The sequence below is a fragment of the Sminthopsis crassicaudata genome, chromosome 3 (assembly GCF_048593235.1).
Source record: "Sminthopsis crassicaudata isolate SCR6 chromosome 3, ASM4859323v1, whole genome shotgun sequence".
NCBI classification, from domain to species: domain Eukaryota; kingdom Metazoa; phylum Chordata; class Mammalia; order Dasyuromorphia; family Dasyuridae; genus Sminthopsis; species Sminthopsis crassicaudata.
In genome coordinates, this window is record NC_133619.1 from 199,778,102 (window position 1) to 199,795,374 (window position 17,273).

Here is a 17,273-nt window from a genome sequence, read left to right on the forward strand (position 1 = left end):
GAGAAAACCTTTATGGGTTTTAGTGGTCTGAAAGCTTAAAACGAGTTCAATCTAGAAGCTAAAGAAGTTGAGACCTATGCTTCCATTGAAAGGCAGAGGGTCCAGCATGAGATTCACTATACTCTACCCTGGTTAGACCACATCTGAAATATCATGATTTGTCTTAGATAACATAATAGGAAAGATACTTATAAACTCGGGAGTGCCCAGAAAATTGTGGCTATAATAATGAAGAAGCAAATAAGGATTGATCACAGGAATCAAGAATGTTTTGCCTATAGAAGAGAAGAGATAGATAGTTACGTTGCAATATTTGTAGATTATTGTTTATAATTTATTAATGTTATATGAAACTAACTTTATGTGATTTAAAAAATGCCTAACAAACACAAAAAAACTTACTCTAAAGGTAAGACTGAACTCAAAGATGTTCCAAGGAAGTGCGAAATTTTCCCAAAGTTTGTATTTTGGTTGCTCTGAAATAGCTGACATATATTTCAAACTTCCCTTCACTTGGATACTACCTACTGCCAACATGAGGCTAGTCAGAAAAATAAACTTTACAACCTTGTCTAAACTCTATATAATGAAATCTCAAAAAGATTTGTGAAGAGAAAGAAAAAGACTTGTGAAGGGAATGACCCCTTTTTTCAGTCAGTCTCTCCCTGTCCCTGTTTCTGTCCCTGTTGTTTTCTCCTTCCCTCTGTCCCTCCTTCTCTCTGTCCCTCCTTCCCTCTGTATCCCCCCCCCCTCTCTCTCTCTCTCTCTCACACAAGCTAATGAGTTTGTTCTCATAAATAATACATTTGAAAGATTATCATGTACAAGAGTCAATAGATATATTCTGCTTGGACCCAACAGACAAAACTAAGAGCAACTGAAGTTAGAAGAGATAAATTATACAAGAGGTGGGAATGGGGGCATCTTCCTAGTTTTAGAACTATCCAGAACCTTACTAGACCACCTTAGCAAGTTGTAGGTTTTTCCAATCATCTTTACCATTAAAGACCACTTTAGAGGTCTTTAAAAATCAATTAAGAAACTTATATATGATAATTCACCAGATTTATTGTAAAAAACATTCTTGTTGAGACATAAATTATACCAGAAGTCCTCTGAGATGTCTTCTAATTCTAGAATTCTGTGATACTGTCATTCAATGATCCAAAATGATTTGGCATAACAATTTAAATTAAATTGGCAAATACCACAACTGATAATCTCTTCTTATTTTAGTGTTCTCTGGATAACAAAATCTAGGTATTCCTCAATCCTTGCTCTCCCTTTCTTTCTATTTTCTTCTTTCTTTCCTTCTCCCTCTTTTTCTTTCCCTTCCTTTCTCCCTCCCTTCTTTCCTTCCTTCCTTTTTTCTTTACATTTTTTTCTCTTTTCTGAAAATTCAATTCAACTGATTCTTTTTATTCTCTCTCTCTCTCTCTCTCTCTCTCTCTCTCTCTCTCTCTCTCTCTCTCTCTCTCTCTCTCTCTCTCTCCCTCTCCCTCTCCCTTTTGTATACACACACACACACACATACATATATGTAATAAACCCCTTATTGTTTTCAATACATCTGGCATCCCTTATCTTATTCACACATGTTATTCACATTATTGTTTCTCTAGAGTACTGGGTGAAGTATTTGTTCTTCCTTGAGGACAAGTAGGGATTATCCTTTATTTGACAAAGATTTTTGTTTTTTGCTTTTGAACCAAAATACTTAATTATTTCTATTTTGCCTAAATTCAACTAATAGCTTTAGGTAAGCAATATTAAGCCCACATAGATAAAAATTTAGGGGGATTAAGTTAATGTTATCATTACTTTGGTTTTCTAAGTATATCTTTTTTTTAATGTTCAGGAAGGAATATAGTGTTAAATACCCTTTTAGTGGTAACTTTCATTTGTGATTGAATTAGACCCAGGGCAAATTTTATGTATTCTTCTGAACCATTATAGACTTCCTTCTTTATGCTGATATTCATTCAAAACTGTCCCTCCCAATCTTCTAAATCCTCTCTTCTCTAGATCCTACTTCTTTAATGAGTATGTCCCCAAATTCCTTGTTGTTCTTTAATCTTTTCAGTCTTGTCCAATTCTTCATTACTCCATTTGGGGTTTTCTTAGCAAAGATACTGAGGTAATTTGCTATTTCCTTCTCCAGCTCATTTTATAAATGAGGTGTTTGAGATCAGATTCTAATTCAAGCTTTCTGACTCTAGGCCTAACACACTATCCATTTCACCATCTAGTTATCTCTATGTTTCTTGATTTAAGTTAGAAGGAAGATTTTAAATCCTCCTCCCAAACTTACTATCTTATAGCCAGTTCCTTCTGAATTTTTCTCTTGGCAACAATCACTTAACTTCTTCTTGTCACTATTTTGGTATCCATATGGGTCCATCTCTTTATGACCTTGTGGACCACAGGCATGCTAATACTTTTTTTTTTTTTTGTGGGATTTTAAAAAATAACATTTTATTTACAAGATATATGCATAGGTAATTTTTCAGCATTGACAACTGCAAAACTTTTTGTTCCAACTTTTCCTCTCCTTCCTCCTATCCCTTCCCCCAGATGGCAGATTGACCAATACATGTTAAATATGTTAAAGTATAAGTTAAATACCATATATATGTCCATACAGTTATTTTGCTGTACCAAAAAAAATCGGATTTTGAAACAGCGTACAATTAGCCTATAAAGAAAATCAAAAATACAGGCAGACAAAAATAGAAGGATTGAGAATTCTATGTAGTGCTTCATACTCATTTCCCAGACTTCTTTTACTGGGTGTAGCTGGTTCAATTCATTATTGCTCTATTGGAACTGATTTGGTTCATCTCATTATTGAAGAGGGCCACGTCCATCAGAATTGATCATAATATACTATTGTTTTTGAAGTATATAATGATTTCCTGGTCCTGCTCATTTCACTCAGCATCAGTTCATATAAGTCTCTCCAGGCCTTTCTGAAATCATCCTGCTGGTCATTTCTTACAGAACAATAATATTCCATAATATTCATATACCACAATTTATTCAGCCATTCTCCACTTGATGGGCATTCATTCAGTTTCCAGTTTCTGGCCACTACAAAGAGGGCTGCCACAAACATTCTTTAACATATAGGTCCCTTAGCCTTCTTTAAAATCTCTTTGGGATATAAACTCAGAAGTAACACTCATGCTAATACTTTTCATGGAGTTTTCTTGGCAAAAATACTAGTTGTTTGCTATTTATTTCTCCAGTGAGTCACAATTCTCTACTATAATCTGTCCATGTTGGGTAATCCTCCTATTTTCATTGAGCTAAGCAAGTCTCCTTCCTTCCCCAAGATATGGCAGTGATCCAGGAAGTAATAAACGTTTGGGTCTAGTATAGGCTTAGTGCTTTATCTTTCCCTTTTCCAGGTAAATATTTCTATTTTAATAGCATCTTTCTGGGAACATAATTCCATATCTATTCGACTGTTGAATATTTAAAGTAAATCCTCTGAAGAAAATATTTATATGAATTTAGGCAGCTGCCTAATTTAGCCTGGCTGAAGCAACAATCCTGTGTCTCTACAAATAAATAAATGATAGTATTACTGGCACTAGCTACTATATCTTGGGACTTCCATTTGGTTAGGAAGTTATCAGTGGGGTGCTTAAATTGCTAGAAAGCTGAAAGCTACAGAGTACATTAAAACCAGAAAAGAACAAAAATCTCCTTTGCTATTGCTTCCTTGGTATCTCCACTGAGCACTGATGATATCTAGTTCTAATTTGAACAAATCATACTGACTCTAGGTTAACTAACCATCATTGTGTAAATTTCTTTTGAATGACAACATGGTTCAGTAGAAAGGATGCTGAATTTAAATTATAGTAGTTTTTGTTGTTTCTTCTTTGGTTAAATGTGTATTATGTCCTAGGTACTGTATGAGATACTGAAGATATAAAGACTAATGCCAAACAGTACCTTTCCTTATGAAGGCATATACTTTTTTTTTTACATTTTTAAAATTTTTAAATTCATATATATATATATATATATATATATATATATATAATTTATAATTTTTAATTCTGAACTTGAAAGAGACCAAGCAATGAGAATATTTTCATGTACAATAATTGAAAAAGAATGTTATATTTTGAAACTTAAATCTCATCATGTATAGCTTTTTGAAAGTATTTTAAAGTTTATACTCTATTTAACACATTAATTCCAAAAGCTCTTACTTGTCTTTTTTTTGTGTGCAGTTTAACATACTTCATATTCCTTCTTTCCTTCTGTTTGTCTTTATTTCTTTGTTCTCTTTTTTCTTTCTTTGATTCTTTCTTTTCCTTCTTCCCTGTCCCTTATCCTTCCTACTTCCTTTCCTCTCTCTTTCTCTCTTTTTTAACTATTAATAATAGTCTACTACCATATAATTATTTTTAAAAACACCTCTATTGTTAAAAGTTTTCAAAGTCATACAAAATATATTTGCAAATATTTTTCTTGTCCTCCACCTCTAGTCCCTCCCCTTTCTGTAGGAGTTGCAACTCATTTTTCATGTTTGGTCTTCTAGAGTTTGGTCTGCTAGTTAGTCACTGAAATGATCAGATTTCTTGCCTTTGAAAGTGTTATTTTTAAAATGTTGTAGTCATTATTCTTCTTACTCTGTTATCTTCTTTCTATTTCAGTTCATGTAAGTTACCTTAAAGTTCTCTGAATGTACTTTTTGTGATTTCTTATGGCCAAATCTTATTCCATTTCATTCATATATAAAGGGCCAACTGTTGAATCATGGAGCCTGTGTTTGAACTGAAACTCTACTAATTAATTATTAACTTTATGACCTTGGACAAGTGTGACTACATGTACCTTCCAGAGCCTTTTTCCTTATCTGTAAAATTGAGAGGATTGAAATAGATAGTTTATAAGGTACTATGATCAAAATCCTACCAGAGAATGGTTAAGAATGAGACTATTAGTAGTAGCTGGGATGAACTTCACTCGCCTTTCTAGGAAACATTGACCAAAGCAGCATTTTTTTTTTTCTAACTTCTAGATAAAATGAGCAACAAATGTCATTGCTCTATGTTGCTCACCTCAGATATTCACTTTCAAATTGGTTTAAAATTCACATACATTTTTTTTCTTTTCTTAGGATCTGTTGTTGAATGATACTGCAGTTTCTGCTTCTTCTCAGACATGCATTAAAATGCTGAAGCATTCTTTTCATTTATTTATTTATTTGTTTGTTTATTTATTTATTTATTTATTTATTTATTTATTTATTTATTTATTTTTGAGCACAATTTCTTAAAGAGATTGTCTTTTTGGAGATTAATATATTATTTTTTACCTGGAAACTTTAATAAGTTATTAGCAGGACTGACTTGAGTTAAAGAAGGTACTAATAATTTCTTTCTATCCTTAAATATGTATATAAAACATATGTATTTCAGTTATATAGATATCAAAGAGGACTAACCAGGTTGGAATAAAAGTAGTCAATAAGAAAAAAATTTATGTAGTTGCTATTAAATTAAATTAAAATTTGGTTTGTTTCTCTGGAAAATCAATTTTTGCATAGTGTTATATACATCATTGCAAGAATATTCATGTTTCTTACAATTTTTCTTGGTTTTTCAGTGCAGTAATTTTTATACTTTTTTATTTAAAATTTCTAAGACATTGTGATTGATATTAATGATTATCTTTTCAATACATCTCTACCCCGTTGCCACAAAATACTACTGAATAAGATCCAAATACATATATGCATTTAATTATTCTGAGGTAAGTTTTAACTAAAATCTGCTGATGGGAAGAATAGATTTATCCCGAATTCTAGAAAAATGTGTCTGTCTGTCATATTCTTCATTTAATTGCCATGTAGGATATTAAGCATCTTTTCCTTTAGTGGACATGCTCGGTGCTGACCGAGCATGAAGTCTCTAGAGGCCTACTTACTTGGAAAGAAAATGAGTTTTTAAAAAATTTTTAGTAATAGCTTTTTTATTTTCAAAATACATGCAAAGATAGTTTTCAACATTCACCTTTGAACAACCTTGTTCCAAATTTTTCTTCTTTCCTTCCCATCTCAACTCCCTTAGACATTAAGTAATCCAAATATACATGTACAATTCTTTTACTCTTCATTTATCATTCTACATAAGAAAAATGACATCAAAAGGGAAAAAGAAAAAAAAAAGCAAGCAAACAAACAAAAAAGGTGAATTATGATCTGCATAAAGTCCCCATAATCCTCCTTCTGGATGCAGATAGCTTTCTCCATCACAAGTATATTGGAATTGACCTGAATCACCTCAATGTTGAAAAGAGCCACATCTATCGGAGTTGATCATCACATAATCTTGTCATTGTTGTGTACAATGTTCTCTTGATTCTACTCATTTCCTTACCATCAGTTCATTTAAGTATCTCCAAGCCTTTCTGAAATCAGCTTGCTGATCACTTCCTATAGAACAACAGTATACCATAATATACATATACAATAGCTTATTCAGACATTCTCTAATTGATGAGCATCCACTCAGTTTCCCATTCCTTGCCACTTCAAAAAGAGCTGCTACAAACATTTTTTACATATGTGGATCCTTTGCCCTCCTTTATGATCTCTGCTGGATCAAGGCCTTGGACATAACTCCACATTGCTCTCCAGAATGGTTGGATCAGTTTACTACTCCACTAACAGTGTATTAATATTGGGAAAAAATTGTAAAGTAACGCATGAGTACATGATTGTTTCATGATCATTACTTGATCTGGATCACAGTGGGAACTTTCTCCAGACACATATAACCACATACAGAATATTTCTCTAGTCATTTTTTTTTGACTAGCAATACTCTTCCTTTAAAATGAGGGCAAATGGGTAAAATTTGAACTTAGTCTTTTATTACAGTTTACCCAAGAAGGGAAGGAAAAAAAGATGTCTAATATGAGCAAAGAAACACGTTTAGAAAGGATGAAGTTATACAGATAACTTTGTCCAATGTGGAGAAAAGCACAGAATTCAAGAGTAGGAAGTGACTTCGAAACCATCTAGTACAAGTTGTACTTGGAAAAAAAAAAAATATATATATATATTTACACTTTGTTGCAACTGTAATCTGATCAAGCCAATGTGATAGAGAATTAACATTATATAGTAAATTGCAAACTTTTTGAGGACAGACTATGTTTACCGTTGTTTTTGTATCTTTGTATCTTTGTGTTTGTAGTCATCAGAGACTAGTAAGCACGGAATTAATACTTATTGATTTATTGTTATGAAGTCTTGATACCTTACCTAGATAAGAAATGTATGTCAATTAATAGGTACTTATAAACCTTAGATTAAGTGCTAAAGCACTGTGGAACTAAAATTTGGAATCCTCTCTAGATAATTAATTAATTAATTAAGCCTGATCTCATCCCAGGTATCATTTATTAATTATGCAGTGAGTTTAAAAAAGATTCTATTTAACTGTTTTCCATTCCTCTTTAACAGGTGTCCATAACAATCCTATCATAGAAGGCAGGCTTGAAAAGATATATATTTCAGCTCTCTCTTAAGAAGATATTAGGCTCAGAATAGAAAAGAACTACCATACTAGCTTCAATCTTTAGAAATCAGCACCCTATCTGGATTATAAACTTGGCTCTGAAACAACTATAACCAGTCCCTTTTCAGAAATTTGAACTTGTTAGGATTATTTTCTCTTGTTAGAAAATTTTGTCTTTAAAAGCAATGAGAGACTAGAGCTCTGGGGCTGCCCCATAAAATGCATGTTCCTTATATGTTATAATAAACTCTTTTTTGACTTATTTTTCTGAGCTATTTTGACTTATTAGGATGAAACTAACCAAAATTTTTCTTCCAATAATTTCTTCTAGAAACTGTAGTATGGAGGTCCCATCTATCGTCCTGGTAAGAAATATCTGCCAGAGCTGGTCCTTGGCCTTGGCCAGGCCTCTTTTTCCTACTCTCCTGCCTAGAGGAGGACTTTGAAAACTTCAAAGCAGTTGGAATATTTTGAACTTCACAACTTCCCATCAGTGTCCTATTGGTGTTCCCAGATCAGCTGGTAAAATGTCAGTGTCAGGAGCCAATGGTATGCTAGATTCCTTGATTTGTATAAGGAGAATAGTAAAGGGCTGAGGAAAACCCTTTAGCAACCTATGAATGGGAGAAAAGTACTAATAGCAAACAAGAGCTTTGATTTACCTCTTTGCCACATGTAAACCCTAAGCCTGAGGCCAAATTTCCCTGTATTCCCTATGTAATTGTCAGAGAGCCTATCACAGACTTTTGGGAGGATGTCTTGTATCAACTGTTCTTATTGTACCACCTTAGAAAATACATTTTTAGAAAAGCTGCTTAAGGCAGTATGACTAAATGAATGGTATTAGAGAATTACCTTTGACCCCTGGGGTACACCTTTGCACCTGCTTCTGGGAATCTGACACTGTAAATGCTGGAATTAAGATAAAGAGTTTCTGAATTTACATGAGTTACATAATCTTCCTTTTTAACCTAATCTAGAATATGAATCTTTGTCTGTAGGATGTTAATCATAGTGAGCTTTCCTTTCTTCTTTTCTCTCTCCCTTTCTTCCTTGAAATTCTCACTGAGGTAACTCCTCCTACCAAAACAAATTAATCACAGCCAACAATAGATAATCTTAGAAAATTGCCCAGGGCACACAGAATTGCTTAAGAACACACAGCTTTTGATTCTGACCACTTATTTATTTTGATGAACTAAAGTCATTTTTTGTCTCATTTTTTTTCTTACCTAGCCTTAATCACTGAATGAATGGTTACCTCAGACTAAAACCTGTTAAAAGTGCTTAGCTTAAAAAGGCCAAGATCTCCCATTTCATCCAGGGCCATCTCCAGTCATTCTGACCACTGGAAGCAGATGACTCCGGAAAGGAAAATGTGTCTTTTAAAAGTTGCTGTGACCAAAACAAACACACAAACAAACAAAAAAAAAATCATCAGTTGGTGGTCCATCTTATGGAGGGGAGTCTATCAGAATCTACCTAGCAATCTCAAATGAAACTCACAGCTTTGTACAATCTGCTCACCCTGACACAAAAGCCTAAGGGTGACTTCTAAGCCACATTAAGACATTTGAATAGAATTTTAATAAAACAAATTGAGGGGAGAGGAGACAGTATGGAGCACTGGCTCCAGGGATGAGGTCCTGTGCTTTATATCTACCTCTGATACATGTCCCAGATGTGAAAAGTTATTCCCAGGACCTGTGTTTGCATATCATTAAAATGAGGGATATGGGCCTCAATCATTAATATACTGAATAGATATCTAAATATCCCAATCTCATCAGTGGGCATATTATCTGAATTATCACATTAATAAATTTTTAAAGAATTTGAAAAATATTTTAAATTACATTTAAATAATTAATTTAATAATAAATATTTCAGAAAAGGATATGCTCAAAATGAAAAGAAATTGATGAATTAAAAATATATAATTTTGTCAAATATACTCCCTTTTAATAACTTATATGGCCCACCCATATATTTTATTACTTTGCCTTTTTTTTTTTTTTTTGTCTTTTCAGTCCATAAAATGTCATATTTTAAACTCTTAAGGAGTTTTGGCATTGGAAAGGAATTGTGCTGTGGAATTTCCTGTTTATTATGAGGGTAAATCCCAAACTAACCTGTCTATGATAAATTATGTCTTAATTTTTTTGTTAATCTCAGTGAATCTTCACATTTTAGGGAAAGATTTGGATCATTACATGTTATCTTTCCTAAGCCTTATGCAAGACATCTCAAAAAGGAGGACACAAAATAGTCTCTAATAATATGTACTTGTGTAGGCAGTGTGGTGGGGAGCAAAAAGAATTGTGTAAGGCATCACGATCTTCCCACTTTAAAGCTTGCCTTTTCTGATTGGTATCTGTCTGACACTGGATTAAATTATGACTTTGGAAGATACAATTTTATTTTTAATCTGTAAAATGGAAATTATAACACCTTTTTTCCCTTCCTCACCAGGTTGTTTTATCAGATGAGATCATCAAAGTAAGGGAACAATTTTATACAAATTATAAAAGCATTACACATTGAATTGTAATACCTTTAATATTTTTGCTCCCTTATGTCTTTCTATTATTTGTTTTTAAATAGTAGTTTAATTTATATGTTTTGTTTTTTCATCATGGTAGATTCAACCTTCTATTCAAATGGATTCTTTTTTTATTGTGGTAAGTTTATTTATTTTTAATACACATTGCTTTATGAATCATGTTGGGAGAGAAAAATCAGAGCAAAAGAGAAAAATCATGGGAGAAATAAAAAATTAAAAAAAAGAAAAAAAAAGAAAAAAGAAGTGAGCCTAGCAGTGTTGATTTACATTCAGTCTCTAGTTCTTTTTCTGGATGCAGAAGGCATTTTCTGCCCAAAGCCTATTGGGATTGCTTTGGATCACTGAACCACTGAGAACAAACAAGTCTTTCATAGTTGGTCATCACACATTCTTGTTGTTATTGTGTACATTGTGTTCCTGGTTCTGCTTGTTTCACTCAGTATCAGTTCATGTAAATCTTTCCAAGCCTTTATAAAATTAGCTTGTTTGTCATTTTTTATGGAACACTTAAATTCCATTACTTTCATGTACCACAACTTGTTCAACCATTCCCTAATTGATGGGCAACCACTCATTTTTCAGTTCTTTGCTACCACAAAAGAGCTGCTACAGATATTTTTGCACATGTGGATCCTTCCCACACACACACTCTTTTATGATTTCCTTGGGATACAGACTCAGTAATGGCACTGCTGGGTCAAAGGGTATGCACAGTTTTATAGCCCTTTAGACATAGTCACAGATTGCTCTCCAGAATGATTGGTTGAATTTTTGTTAAAAAAAAAAAAAAATTTGAAAATTCGATATTATATCCTAGTGGTCCTCAATTACTATGTTTGTTTTTCTCCCTTAGAACTTACTTATCATTTTTGTTTTCTCAGAATTTGGTGATAGAGTGTCAATTTGAAGGCAGACCAGTTCAAATCTAGCACAAGACACTTACTATATGCTCCTGGGAAAATCACTTGATTTCTAACTACTGCAATTTCTTCATCTGTAAAAAGGGAACAATAATAGCATCAATCTTCCAGGAATGTTGCAAGGATAAAATGAAATAATATGTGTATATTCTTTATAAAGATCAAAGTTTCATAGAAATTCTATCTATTCTTATGGTTATTATGATTATTATTAGTGACCTCTTTATTTGTTTTTTATTAATAATTTTTATTTACCAGATATATGCATGGGTAATTTTACAACACTGACAATTGCCAAACCCCTTGTTCCAATTTTTTCCCATCCCTCACCCTCTCAGATGGCAGATTGACCAATACATGTCAAATATGCTAGAGTATAAATTAAATGCGATATATGTATACATGACCAAACAGTTCTTTTGCTGTACAAAAAAATCGGACATTGAAATAGTGGACAATTAGCCTGTGAAGGAAATCCAAAATGCAGGCTGACAAAATTAGAAGGACTGGAAATTCTATTTAGTGGTTCATAATCACATGCTAGAGTTCTTTTGCTGGGTGTAGCTGGTTCAGTTCATTATTGCTCTATTGGAACTGATTTGGTTCATCTCATAGTTGAAAATGGCCTCATCCATCAGAATTGATCATCATATAGTCTTGTTGTTGAAGCATACAAGGATGTCCTGATCCTGCTCATCTCAGTCAGCATCAGTTCATTTAAGTCTCTCCAGGCCTTTCTGAAATCATCCTGTTGGTCATTTCTTACTGAACAATAATATTCCATACTATTCATATACCACAGTTTATTCAAACCTTTCTCCAATTGATGGGCATCCATGTAGTTTCCAGATTCTGGCCACTACAAAGAGGGCTGCCACAAACATTCTTGCACACACAGGTCCCTTTCTCTTCTTTAAGATCTCTCTTGGATACAAACCCCAGTAGTAACACTCCTGGGTCAAAGTGTGTGCACAGTTTGATAACTTTTTGAATGTAGTTCCAAATTGCTCTCCAGAATGGCTTGATGTATTCACAATTCCACCAACAGTGTATCAGTGTCCCTGTTTTCCCACATCCCCTCCAACATTCTGCATTCCCTTTCCCTGTCATTCTAGCCAATCTGACAGGTATGTAGAGGTATCTCAGAGTTGTCTTAATTTGCATTTCTCTGATTAATAATGATATGGAGCATCTTTTGATATGACTAGAAATAGTTTCAATTTCTTTAACTGAGAATAGTGTACAATTAGCCCTCTGACCATTTATCAATTGGAGATTGGCTTGATTTCTTATATATTAGAGTCAGTTCTCTATATATTTTGGAAATGAGGTTTTATCGGAAACACTGACTGTAAAAATGTTTTCCCAGTTTATTGTTTCCCTTCTAATCTTATCTGCATTAGTTTTGCTTGTACAAAAACTTTTCAATTTGATATAATCAAAGTTTTCTACTTTGTGATCAATAATGATCTCTAGTTCTTCTTTGGACATAAATTCATTCCTCTTCCACAGGTCTGAGAGATACATTATCCTATGTTCCTCTAATTTATTTATAATCTCATTCTTTATTTCTTTATGTCATGAACTAATTTTGACCTGACCTTGTGTATGGTGTTGTGTGGGTCAATGCCTAGTTTCTGCCATATTAATTTCCAATTTTCCTAGAAATTTTTGTCAAACATTGAGTTCTTATCCCAAAGGCTAGGGTCCTTGGGTTTGTCAAACACTAGATTATTAGAGTTATTGATAATTTTGTCCTTTGGACCTAACTTATTCCACTGATAAACTACTCTATAAATGGTTTTGGTGATTGCTGCTTTATAATATAATTTTAGATTGGGTACAGCTAAGCCACCTTCATTTGATTTTTTTTTTTTCATTAATTCCCTTGAAATTCTTGACCTTTTGTTTTTCCATATGAACTTTGTTGGTATTTTTTTCTAGGTCATTTAAAATAGTTTTTTGGGAGTCTGATTGTTATAGCACTAAATAAATAGATTAGTTTAGGTAGTGTTTTCATCTTTATTATATTTGCACGCCCTATCCAAGAGCATTTAATATTTTTCCAATTGGTTAGATCAGACTTAATTTGTGTGGAAAGTGTTTTGTAGTTTCGCTCATATAGTTTCTGATTTTCCCTTGGCAGATACATTCCTAAATATTTTATATTATCAGTAATTACTTTAAATGGAATTTCTCTCTGTAACTCTAACTGTTGGATTTTTTTAGTGATATATAAGAATGCTGATGATTTATGTGGATTTATTTTGTATCCTGCAACTTTGCTAAAGATGTGGATTATTTCTAATAGCTTTTTAGTTAAATTTTTGGGGTTCTCTATGCATACCCTCCTATCATCAGAAAAGAGTGATAATGTTTTCCTCATTACCTACTCTAATTCTTTTTCATCTCTTTCTCCACTCTTATTGCCAAAGCTAGCATTTCTAATACAATATTGAATAGTAATGGTGATAGTGGACAACCTTGTTTCAACCCTGATCTTAATGGGAATGGTTGCAATCATTCCCCATTACATATGATGCTTATTGATGGTTTTAAATAGATGCTACTGATTATTTTAAGGAAAAGTCCATTCATTCCTATACTCTCAAATGTTTTTAATAGAAATGGATGTTGGATTTTATCAAAAGCTTTTTCTGCATCTTTTGAGATTGTTAATTTGTTAATTTTGTTAATTTTGTTAATTTGATTATTAATATAGACAATTATACTGATAGTTTTTCTAATATTGAACCAGCCCTGCATTCCTGGTATAAATCTTACTTAATCATTATGTATTATCCTGGGGATGATTTTCTATAGTCTTTTTGCTAATGTTTTATTTAAGATTTTAGCATCAATATTCACTAAGGAGATTAGTCTATAGTTTTCTTTCTGCATTTTCAGCCTACCTGGTTTGGGTATCAGTACTATGTCTGTGTCATAAAAGAAATTTGGTAGGACTCCTTCATTCTTTAATGGGACTATTTAAGCAATTTACTTCCTCCTCTGTTAAACTGGAAAGCCTATATTTTTGGAGGTAGTCATCCATTTCACTTAGATTATCAAATTTATTGGCATAAAGTTGGGCAAAGTAGCTCTTTATTTCTCTAATTTCCTTCTCTTTTGTGGAAAGTTCCCCCTTTTCATTTTTAAGACTAACACTTTGATTTTCTTCTCTCCTTTTCTAATCAGATTTACCAAAGATTTATCTATTTTATTGGTTTTTTTCATAAAACCAACTCTTAGTTTTATTTGTTAGTTCAATAGTATTTTTACTTTCAATATTATTAATTTCTCCTTTTAATTTTAGAATTTCAAGTTTAGTATTTGATTGGGGGTTTGTCATATTCTTAAAATCAAATTATACATGTAGTTGTAATGTATATCCGCAATAGAAATACAGTTCTCAAGAGTTTCTTTTACTTTTTTCTGTTCTTCTTGCGTCCTATGATTGGAGATCAAATTTTTTGTTTAGATCTAGTTTTTTCCTTAGAAACATATGGAATTCATCTGTTCCATTAAATATCCATCTTCTTCCATGGAAGAAAATGCTCAGCTTAGTTGCATAGTTTATTCTTGGTTGTTTTCCAAGTGCTTCTGCCTTTTGTAATATCAGATTCCAGGCCCTTCGATCCTTTAATGTAGAGGCAGCCAGATCTTGAGTGACCCTTATTGTGGCACATTGGTATTTGAATTGTTTTTTCCTGAGTGCTTGTAATATTTTTTCCTTAGTTTTATAGTTCTGAAATTTGGCCATAATGTTCCATGGAGTTTTTTTTTTTTTTTTTAAGGTCTTTTTCAGAAGATGTTCGATGAATTCTTTTGATGTATATTTTACCTTCTGGTTCTATTACCTCTGGGCAGTTCTCTTTGTAGTATCTAGGCTATTTTTTTCATCACAATTTTCGGGAAGTTCAATAATCCTCTGATTGTCTCTCCTAGATCTATTTTTTTCCAGGTCTGTCATTTTTCCAAGTAGATAGCTGACATTTTTCTCCAGATTTTCATTTTTTTTAGTTTTGCTTGACTGATTGTTGGTGTCTCAGTGAATCATTCATTTCTATTTGTTCAGTTCTGATTTTTAATGAGCTATTTTCTTCATTAGCTTTTTTTACTTCTTTTTGTATGTGTCCAATTGAGTTTTTAAATGAGTTGTTTTGCTCTATGGAATTTTTTTCTATTTCATTAAATTTGTTTTTTAGTGAGTTATTTTCTTTTTCCAGTTCACAAATCCTACTTTCTTTTGAATTCTTTATCTTTTCCAATTCACAGATCCTACTTTCCTGTGATTTCTTTACCTTTTTCAGTTCCCTAAATTTGTTTCCCTGTACTTCCTGTGAATTCTTTACCTTTTCCAATTCACATTTCAGGAAGTGGTTTACCTCTTCTAATTCACATTTCAGGACATTGTTATTCTCTAGCATAGCTTCTCTTTCCGTTCCCCATTTTTCTTCTAATTCTCTCTTCAGATTTTTAATAGTTGCTTCTAGGAGAGCGTTATTTGGGGTATTGTCTGGAGGCTGTCTGCTATTAGTCTCCTCAGGGTTGGAAGCCTGATCTTTTTTGCACAGAAGCTGTCAATCATAGTTTTCTTCATTTTTTTGCTCATTTTTGTTAAAGTTTTCAGGGTTTGCCCTCAGGGCAAGGAGATTACCAGCTTTCTCTGCAGAGCAAGGATGGGTATATGGACAGTCACTGCCCTCTCAATGGGCTACAAGAAATAGTGAAGCTGCGGGAGGGATCTGGGAAGAGCTTCACACAGAAGTGAGTATGCTGTGCCCTGTGAGGAGCCCCACTATGAGGATTAGTGACCACCTTGGGGCTAGAGGTTAAGAAGCAAAGGTATCATTGCCGCTCCCACAAATGCCCGCTTTGAGTATTTGCAGTTGTCCTCTCCCTCACTGCACTAGAAGTGTCTCTGCTGGGGAGTGCAGTCGAGCTGGAGAAATTCCACTACCCTGGCTGAGCCCCTCACTATACAGATGAGAGGCTGCCCCAAGTTGTGCCCCTGCTGTATATGACTGCCCCCCACCACAAACCCCTCACTGCAAAATACTGTGAAGAGCTGTGTTATGGTCTGCATTAGGTCACTTCCAATCCTGGGTGATTGCAGCCAGATCCTCTCGGGCTTTGGCGTCCCTCAGAGTACCCCAAGCTCCAACTTCTCTGTCGGTCCACTACTCTGCCACCAAAGCAAAGCAGTCAGGCTATGACAGAGAGCTCTATGTCAACCTTCCAACCACAAAGGCTGTTCTGCTCCCATTTCTCTCCCTGCTCTGAGCTGGTCTACTCCCACCTCAGGTCAAACCTTTTCTGGCAATATTCCAGATTCTCTTCTGCTGGTAAGTTTTTGTATTTCCAATCTTTGTGGGTTTACCCATCAAGCATTGTTTTTGAGGCTGAATTAAATAGTTGGTAGAAAGGGAATTAGAAAGTTCCACCCTGCTTCTCTGCCATCTTGGCTCCGCCCCTGTGACCTTTTTATTTTTGTCATCATTTTACAATTTGTTTCTTTTTTGCTTATATTGATCTGTAACAATTGTTGCAATTCTTATATTTCTCTGAATTGTCATTTCTTACTGCACCATAATATTCAATTTTTTTTTTGTTTAATAGGTTTTTTTTTTTGCAAATCTAATTGATGGTGTCCCCCTTTGGTAGTTATCTTTCCAAAACATAATATGTCTGAAAATATCATAATATATTTAGAGATTTAATATCATTGTGGTTTACGCCTAATAACAAAATTATTAGATTTATGAGTATGGACAGTCATTCTTACATAATTCCAAATTGTTATACACACATATTTTTACCCCTTCACACCTCCAGCAATATCATTAAGCCTATCTTCTTATATTCCTTTCAATAGATGGAAACATTTCCCTCTTTCTCTGTGATACTGCTTTTTTCCTAGAGTAATAAAATTTGGTGGGCAATAGAATACAACTGTGAGTTTTACCATTGCTTATAAGTAGTCCTGTTTTGCTTCTTCATCTGCTTCTTATTTGGATTTTAATCTTCATTCATAAATTGAGGTAATAGAAGATTGAACAAAGTTAATCTGAGATGTATTTTTTTCATTTTATTCATTAAGATATTTAATCAGTTAAATATATATAAATAAATTTACTCAGTTATGCAAAGTATTTAAAAGATGAATAAGAAAAGTCACTGTTTCCCTAGAACTTGCCATATTGCATATTTCCATCAATATGATGGAAAGCGGAATATACTTTC

General features: G+C 33.4%; 1 protein-coding gene across 4 annotated transcripts in view; it reads left to right on the plus strand.

Moving 5' to 3' along the window:
- The window catches only part of EPHA3 (EPH receptor A3), a 573,903-nt gene that overhangs the window by 404,801 nt on the left and 151,829 nt on the right, over positions 1 to 17,273 (plus strand). The gene's annotated exons all lie outside the window — the stretch shown is intronic.